We start from the raw sequence: 16,909 nt of genomic DNA, 5'->3' as shown, positions 1-16,909 counted from the left end.
ACCACTGAAAAAAATACATCAATTGATTTTTATTATATTTACTTAAAATAGAATCACAAAAAAAAGCATAATTGCAAAGTGTAAAAAAAAAAAAGTACAATGTTCTTTTTGCAATCATATGGGATGATTGGACTTTGACTAGACCATTCTAACATATGCATATGCTTTGATCTGAATCCTTCCACTGTAAACTTGCCTGTATGTTCAACATTGTCAGACATAGATGAGAAAATTTGTCACCTTGGTTACTTGCCTTTTATTTCATAATTATGTGCCACTTCTTACATGGCGGTTAAATTCCACTAGTAATAATATTTTTAAAAATGTTTCTGGTTATAATCTGAACAAAGACACGCTACCACAGGTCAATTCAACCCCCAAGTTACTGAGATTATGAGACATTTTTATCCTAAACACATGAAACTCACCAAGTGAAGCCTTAAAGTCTATATCTGTTTAATTTCAGGGTGAAGTCTAACAAACTGTTCTGCTGCGGTGCGGAGATTTTAATTCCTCCCTCCGAAGAAGCACGTTTGACTCAAATGAAAACTGAAATTAAAAGGAGGCGTCGAAGGCGGCTCAGCAGTTTATCTGACGACAAGATGCTGCAAAGATTCTCTCCAGCCCACGACTCAGACTGAAAATAGTTTTGCTATTTTTGTTGGCAAGTTAAGTCTCTTTTATTTCCCCGACTGAAGATGACAATTAAGTCAGAACACCGCGAAGCAAAACCCTCGGGTTAAAAGGAAATGAACTGAAGGCCAAAGCCAAGCTGAGACACTTGAACTGTTCAAAGGCACAAAGAGGAACGTCTTCTAAGATGTACTGTAAGAGCTGAAAGTGAATCAGACAAACCCGAGCTGAGGAGTCAGGGGGTCAACAGTGAGGAGCGAGACAGAAAAAATACACATAAAATCATAAAGAGAAAGACTGAAAAATCATTACAGAAAAGATGGGGAAACCAAGAAATAAAGGGGGAAGATTTTAATTTTAAGTATTATGTATTTATTGGTCTCTTTATTGTTCACTTTCTTAGTCTTGCTGGCACTTATATGTTTTTGATTGACAGGTTTCGTGTTTTTAACCTCCATTGGTTAAAGCATTGGAATTTCGCATCACACAGTTTAGATAAATATTAATCGCTGTTATTTTTTATTGTGATTTGCTGTACAACTTAATTGCCCGTCGGGACATGAATAAAGATATGAATACGAAGCCGTCAGACAAAGAGAGAACGAGACATCAAAACCAGGAGAGATAATAAGAGAAGGGGACATGGCAATGATGGCTGACAGTCTGAACAATACGAGAAATAAAAAGGAGGGAAAAAAATACTCCTTTTCTTTTGCCTTAGAAGTAACAAAAACAACCAAAAGACCTACATGGATACATCACCCAGAGATGAAAAGGTCACATGATGACATATGTGGAGAACTTCTGAAACCCAAACACACGGAGTCAACATTAATAACCGCTATGAAGATTAAAGGCAGAGCGAGTGGACAGAAAACTCACTCTTTTTCATTCAAAACACATCTCTCTCAATCCTCCGCTGCCTCTCATCTCACCCAGACCTTCCAACAAATCCTCTCCGCTCACCCGCTTTCATCCCTCTCTAAGTGCTCGAGTTCCACGCGCTGAAAGGGGCAACTTTTCTTCGACCGCTGATGAAACCGCTGAGACGACTCAGCTGCGCACACTCTGAGCCTCTCTCCTTGAAGCCGAGGCTTTCCGGCTCATGATAAAAATGGACAACACAAAAGGGGTCTGAAGCTTTGAATACAATCAAATCAATTTTTGCTTACTGATAGAGACGGGGAGAGTTAAGTGTGTATCCAGCACCGGACTATCTTTAAGGTGCTTCAGTTGGGTTGTAGCACTGCATCATGGCTTATGGGCATTTCTTCCAACTCTCCATAAGCAAAACACCTTAAAACATCTTTGAAGATGGAAAAGTAAAATAAAAATCACATATTTTAAAAACCTCAAAGCTATCTTTTACAGGATTTCTGCAGGTTTCACCAACTTAAATTTAAGACTTTTTAAGACCAGTATGGATAAAATTAAAGGCCTGTTTCACAACAGAAATGTACAAAAACACTGCACACTTTATATGATAGCAGTGCCAAACGTTTTTGCATTGAATGTCCCAGAGTAAAGACAAATATCATCCAGCTAACTGACGATAAATTTGCACTTACTCCTCATAGATGCAAAAACGCTAGCTAGCTAGCAGGGCTATGTTAACAGGTAGTTAGCGGTAGCATCACCGGCTTTGAGTAACGGAACAGAATGAAGATGTCTGGATGCGACTCAAACATTTTTCTGATAGCAAAGTCCAGTGAGAAAAATAAACTACATAGATTGTAGTTTGGAGCAAACTGTCCAGCAACAACAAATTTAAGATCTTTAATGTCTTAAATTATGTATTTAAAGCCAATTCACATTTTTTATGTAAGTGTCTTCAAGGCCTTGATTTCAGATATATGACTTAAAATTTCTTTGATGTTTTAAGGATACGCGGACACCCTGTTCAAGTATCAGGCTCCAAGTTGTAGATTAAACCCAGGATTGAAGGCTTCCCGACAGACATCTGTTTAGGTACAATAAATCTTCCAGTTAATATTATTTGCCTTATATCATTTCCATTTTGAGAGGCAGCAAATGTCGTCAGCGGAAGCTGCTCGGTAAGATTTTTTTCCATCAATCACAGCCCTGATGAGACAGTTCATGTTTACGAGACTGCGGGAAGCTTCATCAGGCTTCACAGCTGAGTTATCGCCGCTGAAAGTTCCTGAAACTCCTTAAAAACTGGATGTTATTGCTGATGTTAAGCATCTGAAATGTTTGCTGAGTCAGAGATGGAGAACAATTTAAAATCTCTGAAGAACATCTTAATTTATTGCAACAATTCCAAGTGGTGTTGCACATAATTACTCCAGCTATGAGTGATTGGATGATGTAATGGCTGGTAGTTGCGATAAAAAAAATTGGCACATTCTACAGATTTTACATTTAAGTCTTTTTTATACAATATTAGAAATACAATAAATAAAACTAAAATAATCAAGTTATTTTTTATAATAAGAAAATAAACATCTTGTTGTCTGAAATGCAACAGCACAGCATTCTGAACCAGGTGATGCTAAAACTTGAAAAGTTTTGGTTATCTTAAATAGCCAAATAGAATATACTTATCTTAAATAAAAATGTATATGTTTTCTTAGTTTTTAATGCTCTGAATATTATTTTGTTCTCAGCATACATACTCCAGTTAACGTTTAAACGATTACTAAATTAGCTGATGATTATTCCAATAACCTATTAATCACGATAAATTTGATTAATCGTTTCAGCCCTAAAGGCATGTCATCGAGTTAAATATAAATGTATTTTGAAAAATTCCAACTATGAGTTAAAATTGATTTCCAACTTCCCTTGGACTTTTTTTCTTTTCTTTCTCTGTAACTTAAATCTCTTCCCAGCCCCCACTGCCACACAATCGGAGTCTGGTCACCGAAGCCACTGGAGGGGAATCGCATGGTAAAGGTCAAAACAGTCCGCCAACACTTCCTTTATGGTCCAGTTCTCACTTCTGGCTTGTCTCCTCAGGATCCCGTCACGGCGCCTCAGCGGCAGCCACTGCACATCATTATCAATCAGAACAAAAGAAATGCCAAGGACAGCTGAGGATGACTCAAAGACAGATGAATCATTGTCTGATGACAGCGGGAACAGGAGCACCATCCTCGCGTGTGGAGGGTTTTGACTGGAAAATGCGAACCCAGGTTCTTTTTCCTTTCTTCCGGCACCAACAATTACGAACCACCTCGTACACAGCGGCGATATAATTATAGGCTGCAGAGTGTAATTGGCGAAAAACAACAAACCCATTTGTCTTTGTGGGAGCAAAGCTAATCCAGGATTTTGATTAATTCCCAACAGGACTGAGCCCTGTCGGAGCCAAATCTATTTTTCATGCAGATAATTGGATCCCAGCCTTGGATACTGATGGTAAAACTCTGCAGTTGTTGGTGTGCAGCAAATCTATTGTTGCCCTCTTCCAAGGTTCTTCTCTTTGTTTTCTCTCTTTCTTCATCTCCATCTGTTTTTTCTCTCTCAATTTTGTCACTCGGAACGGAAATTTGCCTACACAAGACGTCTGAAAAAAGTAAACAGAAAGGATTTTGGGTAGATTTCGGGTGCTGTCCAGGGACATATAAGAGGAAGAACTATCTCTGTTTGGATCCACGTGATTTCTTGCAACTCATTGTTAGAACAACTGTCAACAATCTGATGGCCAAACCACAACTACCACAAGTGAATGGGAACATAAACTTTTGCTGAAGTTCTTCTAATGGCTACTTGTTCGACTCCAAAAAAGTAAAATGCTTCCCCTGAAAATCGTGTGTTTACAGTTTTTCCTTAGAACACATTAGTTTCACTTCCTCTAATGACAATCTGGAGGATTTTGCAAGCTATAGTTCCAATGAAACAGTAAACTAGAAGTACACTAGATTTGGGGAAGCTTATTAGGGACAACAGTGGAGAATAAAATTGTTTATGCTCATCAAAAATAATTCCTTTTGATTAAATAATGTGGATATGAATTAGTTCTCTGGGGTTAAATCTGAAAATGAACGAATTGAGATTTCTAAGCTCTGAAGGGTTCATATATTGAGTTTTAGGTTTTTGCATCAATCAGACTTCTCCCTCTGAAAATAACTTAGTAATGGGTACTGAGATTTTGTGCTGATTTGGTTGAGTAAGGTAAATCTGGGTGTCATGATGACTATGCCAATAATACAAAATATTGGAATAAAAACACTTGAGTTTACAGTAGATGCCAAGAATTTATTGATCAATAAATCAACCCGGTGCATCAGGTGTTAGTCCCTTCACTGTTGCAAGTCTTCAGCTTTTATCTTGTCAAACCAGGTCACTTTTTTTTTTACAGGCTGCACAATGAAAAGCAAGCACAAGGGAGAGAGCTTGCTGAAGAATCCATTAACTGTGTGTACGTTTATGTTGTTTACCGACTGAATACGTTTGTCGTAAAAAAAAAAAAAAAAGAAGAAGAGAAAAACTCTCTATAAATCTATAGGACAGGCAGAAAAAAGGCCTCCCAAGTCTGAATCACTGCAGCTGAATAGATGCTTAATGCACCTTTGACAGATAACGCCTCGTATTTTCCCGGCAGTAGCTGATATTTGATTGTTTATTTGTTTAGAGAAAAAGGCCTGGGCAGATGAAACGAGGGGGCTGAAGGAGGCAGAGAACGGTTCGATAATGTCTGTGGGCAGACTGACCTATGATATTCTAGAAAGGCCCGTCTCTCGAGAAGCAAAAACAGCATGCCTGCCCAAGATGAAAAATCCAACACACACTCTCGAAAAGACAACAAATGACATCTAGTGTGTGTCATAAAAGTAAGACTTATTTAAATGATTTATTCTTTAGTCGTGGCATGTTTAAATAATGAACAAGAGTACCCCTGGTATAACAAGCTTCAAGATTAGCAATAGACTTAGTTTGTTTCTCTTATAATTTAATCAACTAGATGGAAAGGAAATGCTAATTTTAACTAATACGCTATATATTAGGTAGCTTTTCATGCCTAAATAATTCATAGAATAAGAAGGGAAGTGCTGTATCCTCCAAAAGTACTCTTGAACCTCTTCACATCTTTGTCAAGCTACAACAAATAAACTTACATATTATTAAACTCTAAAAACTGTTCTTTGTATTCAGTCCCATTCAAAGTCCAAAGCCCAACTTGATCTAGGACTTGATTGCTGTCCATCAAATCTGACTGAACTTTGATTATCTTGCAAAGAAGAAGGGCCATAAATGTCTGTCTCTAGATATGCAGAGCTAGTAGAGCCATACCCCAAAAATGAAAGGTGGTTCTACAAAGTACTGACTAAAAAGAGCTGAATACAAATCCATACCAGTCTGATAGACTGGTGACCCTAACCAACTTGTACAGTGCAAGGTCTTGCCCACTGATCACTAGAGGTAGGTACTCTACCTTGTTAGAATAAGTGCGTATAACAATGAACAGATTTTTTTAGTCAACTTTATCTTTTTTTCTCCCTTCTATATTCTCTTTGCCTGTCATTTTTCTTCTTTACGGACTGTATTTTCTATTATCGCACACCAGCCATCTTCCTCCTTTCCTTCCTTCACACTTGATCCAACTCTTGTCAACATAACTTCACCTCTTCCCTGACTTAAAGACTACAAGAAGACAACTGCTGTCCTCCCTCCCTTACATAACAGTAACTCTCCTTCCCCAAAGCGCCTGCTTCATGTCGTCTCCTAAAGTAACACGCCGTTCCCTCAGAGGTGCTGATCAACGGCGGTGTCGGGGCCCGTCACCGTCCAGCCTTCCCCTTTTTACGAGCTGCTTCGGTTTGTCTCCTTCAAACTCATTATTATTCCATCACATGGATTAGTCTGTACGGAACACAAAGCCGGGCCGAGGCCGTTTCTCATTCGGACAACAGAGCAACACACACTCACTTAGGTCCAATGTCTTACAGATGATAGAACGCACAAGTTGCGGTCCAGATAACAGAAAAAGAAGTCAAAGTCTTCAGCTTAAACCAGTTAATTAAAGCAGTTTACACAAGTAACTCCAACATAGCACTTAAAGCAAGTAAGCTACATTAAGACAGAGAAGTATTTACGTCAAGTTATACCAAGGCTTTGAAACAATGCATATTCAGAACAGCTAAAGTTCTCAGTCATATCACTCCTGCATTTAAAATCCTTTAAATGAGGTACGAACGGAAGTGCTAATGTTAGTATAGTTTTCTCCAGATGCATGGACAAAAGAGCAACACAATGCTGCCCCTCCCCCACCCGTCACTGCACAATTAAATAAGTTAAATAAGGGGAAATTTAATGATCAAGGTCACTCACTGTTCTTGAAGAGCAAAGCATACATCATTTTTCCGACATCAATGAGTAAACATTAAACATTTCCTTCCCAATTCAGCCCTATCTACCACTGTTATTTCTATGAAATATAATAAAAAGGTACAAAACATTAATTTACTCTGCACAATAAATACCTGATTAAAATACTATAAAATTCAGCAAATGTTTATTTTATATATTTGCTGACAAGATCAAAATAAGAATAAATAAAAGGAAGTCAGAAGTGTTAATTTTAGTCTAATGATCAGTTTTGTTATCTTAGTAGTAGGAAAATGACTCTCTTGTGTTTTGACAAAAAATTGTCAAACCACATTATACAATTTTTATTTTTTTGTTAATACTGTACAAATCTGATATTACTTTAGGTTGACAAAGAAACTCATGTTTAATGCCCAGTTATTGCAGGCGTATAATTGTAGAAATGCACAAAGTTTGGCAATATGTTTTAGAATAATCCAGCGAAGCAGCAACTTCAACAGTATCTCTGATTACCATTTTAAACTTCACAGTTTGTTGATCAAGTTCTATAAACCCTTTAATGGGAAAAAAACAATTCATTATAGCTAATGTCCAGAAAAGAAAGAAACTTTAGAACAAGACGGGGAAAAAAAAAAGACCTCCTTCAAAACCGTCATTTAGAGCGCTGATAAATAACTTCTGCTGAAGAGCACATTTGTGAGTTCGCCATGAACCTTGAGCAGACAAACATTTCATTTTACGACAAACTGATCCAACTCTCAAGGTGAGCTTCATTGCTACAGGATAGAAGTTGTTTTCACCCCCAGACCAAACAGCATTCAGCTGTCGCTTAGGGAGAATGTGTGAATAAAACATGCTGAAGAGTTTCATCAGGCTCCATGTCATAATTACACAGAACTCAGAAAACATTGTTTTTAGTCCAATCCACATAATTATGGTTACCACTGGTTGGATGGTATGTGATGGTTTGTTGCTAAGAGAAATAAAAGTTAAATTTATGAAAGATATTTTGGAGTTGTTGACTAACAGCTTGTGAAGTCTTAGTGATGCTCGAAGACATGATGTCCTTCCTTGCATGCTCAATTCAATTTTACTTTTGAACTACTGAAAAATTATATATAATCTTCAAATTTCACTGAATAAATCATTACGTGCATGTGCTTGTATATGCAACACGACAGACTTTTTTTACTTTTATGCAAAAAACAGTAACCGCTTTTGTTTAACAAGGTTTAAAAATGGAACATTTATTTCAACCCTGCGGCTCGCACACAATCAAAAACTCCTAACACATTAATTGCAAGCGCTGCCCTTATTAAAAAAGATCAATGACTTAATAATATTCATATTAGACTGTATGCGGTGTGGGATCTGTGTAAACACCTTTCTACTCACTCTGCCTGTGCTTCACCTCGATTGAAAACAACAAGCTAAAGGCGTTAAAAGCAAAGAAAATTACTGTTTCACTAATTACCATGAGAAAATCTGCCAAACACATGCAGCCAGACACTAAAACAGCAGGTAAACCAACACTGACAGAAAGCATAGTTTAGGCTTTGATCCTCGGCTGCTGTGCGTTTGTCTTTGAAAGTGGATGTGTGTGTGTGTGTGTGTGTAAAGCTTAAAGTGAGAGTCAGAGCTTATGTGGCTCAGAAACCTCTAATGGGCAGCTTTTGATCCTTGAGGGCATCAATAAGTTCATCGGCAGTCTCCACAACAAAAGTGAACACACAAGGACTCATATAAATTAACCTGCCCATTAAATCCAGAAAGCACTCCGACAAAGAGAAACACTTTAATCAAGGCAGCGACAGAAAAGAAAACAAAACCAAAAAGAGTTTCGACTGAGTACGAAAGGAATAAAAACTACGACAGAATAAACATCTAGAGTGGATGCTTACAGGCAGCCAAAATAACGAGCACTTGGTTCATCACAAACATTCCTAAAATAGCTCCTGGCTGAGTGGATCCAGCCTCTAAAGATGTCAACATAGCTGGGCAGAATGCATTTCCCTCGCTGACTTTTATAAGACGTTTTTATATCAGATGACATAACTTATGCCAGGCTCTCAGTCTGTATTATAACCAAGTAGCATGAGGAGTAGGACTTGAGTCTCTAAAACATAAACAGATTCTGTAGCTGCTAGCTTGAACCGCAGATTGCTCATTTAGCCAGAAAGGATTCTGCAATTAAGGTAATAACTTAGATGAAATTCTGAATAGCTGCGAGTCCACGAGAGCAGAAAATGGGGCCCTGTTCCTGTCATAAAACTTAATGTTCCCGTTGGTTTTTCCAATTTGTTTTCTTTTTAATATTAGACAACCTATCAAAGGATGTTAAAATACAGAATACAAAACAACTTGTCTGTGGCGATCAGTGTTGAGGACATGATGAGGACAGAATTAGCTTTAAAAGCAGAGGGAGAATTAGGGCGCAATACACACTGTTCAAAACACCAAACAGCAAAAACATGCTCTCCAAATAACTAATTTATATAAATTAACAGTGCATTACAAGCAAACAAGGTAACCTTTTAGCTTGGGTGGACATTTAATCATATTGTTTATCATTTATCATAATAAATTTCCTGTCAGGATAAGAATCTTGACTTATTGTCACAATAAATTCAGATTAACGTTTGAAAAACCAAAACTTTGTTGCCAGGATTGTTTTTCACACTGTTTGTTCATTGAGAGTATTAATAAATACCAATAAATTTTATGTGACTGGTGTCTTAAAGAAGAGTATTATAAACCGGCATGTTTTTTCAAGAGTAGTATTTGTTTGTGGGGATTTACAATCCAGTCATGCAGTTACCTACAGGCAAAGTAATGCAGAGATATTAAAGCCATGTTTATTATTACCACAAAATACCATGCTAAAACTCTAAATCCATATTGTACACCCCTATTGTTTAGGTCTATGAGATTTTTGAATGATCTTATCTTGAGTGTGAGAAAAAACCTCAGATAATTGTACATTTCAAGAGAGAATAACGTCAAACATTACATGTTTTGGGAATTCCTCTAAAACCTCTGGAGATCATTGGGCAAAGAAGGACTCTTCATAAAATACATCTCATAAAACTGAGTATCCTCCTCATAAGATAGTTTTAAATGTCTTCTATCAGGGGCTTCTTCTAAATTGCTGTAATACAGGCTGCTACAAAACATCCTCCCTTCCAACAACCACAACCATAAGCCTCTACAACAGGTCTTTGAAGAAACTTCCTTCCTTTGTTTCAATTCAGTATGGATCTCGTTTTTAAAGCCACGGTTCAGTGCTTATCCATCAAGGTCAACAAAGAGGTGGGCGATGAAATCTATTTTTCGATGCACTGACATTTTGACAATTTTGAATCCTTTAACATTTTTAAATATTTCTAAATGAGCTGTTGCTGAATGTAGCAGACAAATGGCAGATCAGTGGAGAGATTTAGCTTTAGTTACAGAAGAAGTGAAAGTACAAATTCCTTTCAATCTCTCTTCTCTGAACAACGGCACGCAGCCAAATTATTCTACATTGGCAGCAGGGTGAATGTAAGTAACTGTGTCTTTTCTTGTCTAAATTGAATGTTCGACCCCTTTTATTCCTATCCTCAATGTCAGCTAGGACAGACTCCCCACTTTTGCAACCTTTCACAAGATGAAGTGTTTACAGATAATGGACATACAAACAAGTAAATCAATGAAGTGCCATCATTAAAGGCAAGGATAAGCGTTCTCCTGTATATGGTAGGATAATCTGCATTTTCAGCATCAATACATGCCTGGAAAACACTAAAATCACTTTGCGGAACAGGACAGGATGGACATTCTGTTACAGTTCGGGACCCCGGGAAGGCCTTCCTTCATCCGAAGCCCTCTCTGATGAACTCCAGCCAGGCTGCAAAACAGAATGAGTCAGAAAGCTCGGCAGTCTGCTCTGCTTCTCTTCCACAAGCCTCTGACAGTTTTGTGACAAACAATGAGCTTCAGGAGGAGGCCAGGGACTGGGGGAGGTTTTCTGCATATCAGATACTTGTGACACGGGGGGGAGAGAATCTGTGAGGCTCAGGCATGGAGCATTTGGCAAAGGTGATTGCACATCGTCGGGCTTGGAGTGTACGTGCAAGTGCAGGTGTTACAGCCTGAGCAGGTGATTGGGATGCTGGTCACATCAGCATTCAGACTCCAGTGAGGCTCAGGCTGCCCTCCATCCTCACTCGGAGTGGTGCAGCAGATTAATGCTGGAGTATCGGGAGCATTCTCCTATTTATGAAGACACTTTTTATAATATCTTCTCATGGTTAATTTGCCAGTAGTCACTTAATTTCCTCATGTATGTCTTCACTTAGCTTTGTATATTTCAACTTTAACTGTATTGCACAGCCAGGTGAAGGATTACATATGTGTTGGTCCAGCCTAGATATGTATCATCTAGGCTGAAATGATTAATCGCGATTGTTCAGCATAATTGTGCTTAATTCGTTTAATTGTGATTAACCGATTATTGAAATAACCATCACCTAACTTAGTAATTGATCAACTGTCAACTGGAGTATAGACTTATGAAAAGGTGTACAAAATCTATACTTCTTAGATAATAAAAAGAACATCTTTGTATATAAACATAAACCACCCAATAATAGTGTAGTTTTAGCTTCACTCCATTCTAGTAGACACTTTTTGTTATTCAATTATCCAAAAGATAAACAGATTAGCTATGTTATTGCATTTTAGGCAATATAATGTTTATTTTCTTATCTTAAAAAGCAATTTAATTATTTGTTTGGCATTTCTCAAAGTGTTTCTGATATCGTTTAAAAAGACCATAGTTGTTAAATGAAATACCTGCAGAATGTGCCAATTTTTTAGTCCAATTAGTTGATTACTAAAATAATGGTGAGTTGAAGCCCTAATCCAAAGAGAAGTTTACATTCAACAACTGTGACTCAGTGTGGAATAGAAAATGAATCATAAGACAGACTGGGCATTAGTGCCGCATCTGGCTGGGCTCGTTTATTAAATAGCTCATTGTTATTAAAAAGTTATATTCAGAAACGCAAATGTCAGGCACAGGTGGGAAGAATCCATTCAGAATGGTCTCTGACGCATAAAGTCAGAGATATTGAGGTAATGTTTGATAAACTGATTTGTTGCCAAAAGAACCACAGCTCTTTTTTATTCTTCTTTAACCAACCTACTGAAATCAGCTGGAAATGCACAATTTTGTGTCACATATCTGCCCCCAGAAAATGTTTAATTAAATCTGTTGAATTAAATGCAAGTCATTCCCGATTAGAGAGCAAGCTGTTGCTGTTTCGACAACTCCTTTAAAGAATTCAGCACCATAAAAATCAATTCAAAGCAACGTTAGATTGAAGTCGGATAGTAAGGGTTGTCTTCTCAAAAAAAAATTTTTATGTGATTGTTGAATCTTTAACCTTCAGGATACTCAAACTATAGTTAGAGAAAATAATTTTGGATCTTTTCCTTTTTATAGACGTATCTGATCAAATTCCTCCCACAGCTTTTGAGACAGACTTCAAAATCAATCAGCACAGTCTTGAGGCATTGAAGGTCAAAAGTTATCAAAGGATTTTTCGTACATCAAAGCGTGTGGGCGTGGCTTAGTGTCAAAGTCTGACTATTTGCCATAAAACATCAATAATTTTTACATACAAGGTCACAGCTGTATCAGACTTTCTATGTCTCACTACAGACCAGTCCTGATCACATTCACATGGTCAGTTGGTGACATCACCTTAGCCCCGCCCACTTCCAACGGGAAGTCACCTGTTTTTTCTGATGGATGTCTTACTTTTACTCTTTGATTCATATAGGTTTAAACCTGTAAACTCTAACCCTAACCCAATCATATAATGACATGATGAATTCTGTTATCGGAACAGTGTGGGCGTGGCCAAATGGCGAATTTCAACAGCTTGCCGTATGCATACAGTTGTCTCTAAATCGTACATGTGTCATCGGCAGAGGTGGGGACTCGAGTCACATGACTTGGACTCGAGTCAGACTCGAGTCGTTAAAATCACGACTTGAGACTTGACTTGAAAAAATGCTCAAAGACTCGGACTTGACTGACTTTTATGCCATTGACTTGGGACTTGACTCGACTTGAAGCTGTTTACTTGAAAAGACTTGATATTTTTTACTCAGTCTTAAAATTTAAAACACATTATTTATAAAGTGGCGTCATTAATTAATGTCACTCATTCCGTATCAATATGCGCAGACCGTCACTATGGTTTTCCTCTCTCCTTATGTATGTATGTGTACGTAGCTGCAGCACAACCAATCAAATTAACAGGATTTGGACGTTTAAAAAAACGCGGCAAAGCTACAGAGCTCAGGGAACGAAATACGAAATAACCGCTCGAATATGCTAATTTCTTTTGGCTACGTAGGTTATGAACTTTCGACTAAAAAACGAACTGCAACTTGTAAAACATGCAAGAAGAGAATATCGGATGGAGATGCCACGACGTCCAACTTTGTCCGGCATTTGAAGCTTCACAAAGATCGGTAGGTGGCGCTTTTCTTTTGCTGTAAGATAGCTGACTTTAGCTAACTTCGTGTTAGCATGTGTACTCCGGGTTAAATTGGTGATTATTTACCATAAATCCGGTCCTTCAAATGCCTCCACAAATAATGTGCACCGTGTTAGCTCAGGAAGCCGGTAGATAGTGAGCGGGGCTCCGGAACAGAAAGCAGATCCTGGACCTGAACACAGGGAACAGAGTCTCTCTGTCCCATCATGATGATGAGCCGGGTCTAGTATCATCTAAGGATGGTTGGTGTATTTGAAGACATCTACGTTGGGAAATTATATTGACAATATATTGTTTACTGCAGTCAGTGCATTAAGTCAACTGCTTTTGACTTAATGCACTGACCGGCGTGACTGTCACATGTCGCACAGAACCCATTTCCAAGTAGTATAGCTTTGCTGGGAAAAAAAAAAGAGACCAAATACAGTGACTGTCCCAAATAAATTTTGTGTTTAGAATATCTGTCCCATATTTACGGAGGACTGAAACTAACATATTTAGAAATAAAAGCAGAAAAATAAATGCACCAGACCTTCCTGAGTTTACTTGTGATAACTTCATTTATACTTATTTCATTTTTTGAAAACTATGATTGTTGTAGTGTTGATGTTTATTTATGAATAGAAGGAGTAAACTGAAGTCAAATGTAATTCATGAAAGGCTGTAATTTATTTTCTGACATCTGTTTACTTCTGACAGATTTGAAGAATACCAGATGAATAAGAGGATCACAAATGAACCTCAAATACATATTTTAAAAAGAACAAATGGTCTATTATTTGAATTTTATGTATAATTGCAAATTATAAAAAAAAAATAAAATAAAAACGACTCGAAATGACTTGAAATTAAAGGTTCCTGACTTGAGACTTGACTCGACTTTTGCCTGTCTTTACTTGAGACTTGACTCGGACTTGAGGACAGAGACTTGAGACTTACTTGAGACTTGCAACACAGTGACTTGGTCACACCTCTGGTCATCGGATTTGCACCAAGCGTTTTTGATTGACTTTTGTGAACCTCTAACGTGCCCAGTAGCATTAAATTGTAATTTGCCTCCACTGTGACTCCTAGGTTATTCCATCGGCTATATCTCCTTACTACATCAGTTGTTCTGCACCACAATTTTTGTGCATCATCAGGGAGTACTACTGAACACTTCGATGTGCACCGCCTAGAAGACAGGTGCAGGAACTGCATAAGAGCATCGGCGGTGGCGAGCGGATGGCATTGCTGAACCTCCGGCGGTCGCAGTGAGTTCCGAGCGGAGCTGAGCTGCGAGGGCCGTACGAGGCTGCTTGCAGCTTTAATTCTCTGTTTATTTTATATAACAGCTATGGTTTAAAAGTTTTACACCAACTCCAAACTGTGTGAAAATGCAGAGGTAGAATGGATTTTTTATGAAACTGCCTCGATCTCGACTCCTGACCGCAGGAAGAAAGGAAAGAAAAGAGCAGCAGCTCCAATCCTGACATATTTTATGACCATTTTAAAGCGGTTTGGCTCTAAAGTTGAATTTAAATCACTCCTTACTCTAAGGAAATCTATATGAATTAAGCGAGATGTGTTTCATTTAAAGTAACCATGTGCATACAAACAGCCGCGGTGTGTCTGCCTCATTCAACTTAAAATCAGCCATCCTGGACAGAAGCATTTGCTTTAATCTCCATCTCAGAACATAAATACTGACAGATATTTTAGCATTAATGGTAAAATTCTGTTAAAAAGGATTTGACAAATATATATAAGGACGGTTTCTCTCCTGTGAAGATGCAGAACGAAATCATCCATGCTTCCTTTGATTGATGACTTCAATAAAGATTGGTGGGTTTTATTATTTGAATGCAAACTCAGTAAAAACACTAAAATGCAACTGAAGTGTGTTTGACAAAAAAACTATCACACAGGATTGAGCAGTGTGTTGTTATCACAATAACATTGTACACAATATGCATTTAGCAAAGAACTGCTTTGCAATTAATCAGTTGCTAGAATTAATTATGGTAGTTTTAGCCAAAACCATAGCAAATCATATGTTTTCAGAGTATTGTGCCTCCCAACTGACATGTAATTTAACAGGAAATATTAACTACAGAGTATAAATTGGAGGATTAATGGATATATACAATACCGAGGATACTGAACCAATGAGAAATGCTTAGCATCCTCCCACAAAAATGCTCTAGCTTTAGTTCAGATCATCTGAACACTTCTGCTTCCTGTAGTGGATACACAGGGGGAAGGAAAAACTCCCCCCAAAAAGTCCTTCCTAGCTGTGGAAACGTACCCAATATGTTCAAGCAGCTTAGCAGCATTAGGATTATTTAATGCGCTCCTGTTTTAAAAAAAGTTGTGTGGTTTTTTTTTTCACATAAAGACCATAAAGCCGAATGTTTTATCCAAGGTTATCACACTGAGAATCTCAAAGCAGCACAACCCAGCATGCAGCTAATCATTTTGGGTCTCCCAGTTTAATATCTGATCCTAACTTCCTACTTAGCTTCTAAAACTCTAAATCCCTGAGCAATATCAGTATCCTGATGCAACCGCACTCAGCAGAAGCTGCTTTATGAGGCAAACCCAGTGGATGATATCAACATGCGGCCACATCACAGCAGCATTAGCAGCGACAACCCATTGGCATGATATCGCTCCCCCGTCACGGTGCTGTCCCAGTTCGCGTCTGAGCAATGTTCATGCAAACAGTGCACAGCCTCTAGTCCTGCTGACACACATTGCAGACTGATGGCGCTGCCTGCTCATCACTCACTACGCGGGGAAGCAAACATCCACGCTGAGTCGCAGCTTATTATGGTGCAGGTGATCAATATTTATGAATGGTTTGGAATTATCTCAGAGGCTGACAGTGGAAAGGGAAATTAGAGGAAAGAAGCAGAGCATCAGTGTATGGCAACCCAGTCCTAATCCAGCAGCTTTTAATATAGTGCGTATTGATCCAAGCTGTGTCCCTCCATGTTGTGAAACTGCAGTCTGTCTGACTGAATGTCTGCTGGTTAGGTTAATATCAGGGATTCCTCTACATGTGATTATTCGGCAAAATAAAAGCCGCCACATTGTTAGAATTAGGTGTACAAAAAATATACGTTAAGACAACGTAAATATCTGAGATCTACATATCTATGTAGCCTATATTTGAGCACTTATTCTAGTCATAATCAGAGTTTGAAATTAATTTAAATATCCCAGCCCAACCCCGCCAGCTCCTGACTGGCTGTGAAGCTGGCTACTGTGAGCTGCGTTGCTCCCAGGAATGAAGTAAAACTAGGGAGAACAATTTTACTGAGCAAAAAGAGCAAAAGAAATGTACCTAAGGAAGGTAAAGTTAAATGCATTTTAGTTCAAGCCTGTGAAAACTACCCTAATATTAAAGTATGTTGCATTTGAACAACTGTAAGTAGCTAATTAATATAGTT

At 38.1% G+C, this 16,909-nt stretch overlaps 1 protein-coding gene across 1 annotated transcript in view; it reads right to left on the bottom strand.

Annotated features, from left to right (window-relative positions):
* Positions 1 to 16,909, bottom strand: part of pacs1 (phosphofurin acidic cluster sorting protein 1) — a 67,162-nt gene that overhangs the window by 26,367 nt on the left and 23,886 nt on the right. The window lies entirely within an intron of this gene.

The sequence above is a fragment of the Xiphophorus couchianus genome, chromosome 14 (assembly GCF_001444195.1).
Source record: "Xiphophorus couchianus chromosome 14, X_couchianus-1.0, whole genome shotgun sequence".
Taxonomy (NCBI): domain Eukaryota; kingdom Metazoa; phylum Chordata; class Actinopteri; order Cyprinodontiformes; family Poeciliidae; genus Xiphophorus; species Xiphophorus couchianus.
Note: the sequence above shows the minus strand (reverse complement) of the source record. Positions and strands in the feature narration are given on the sequence as shown.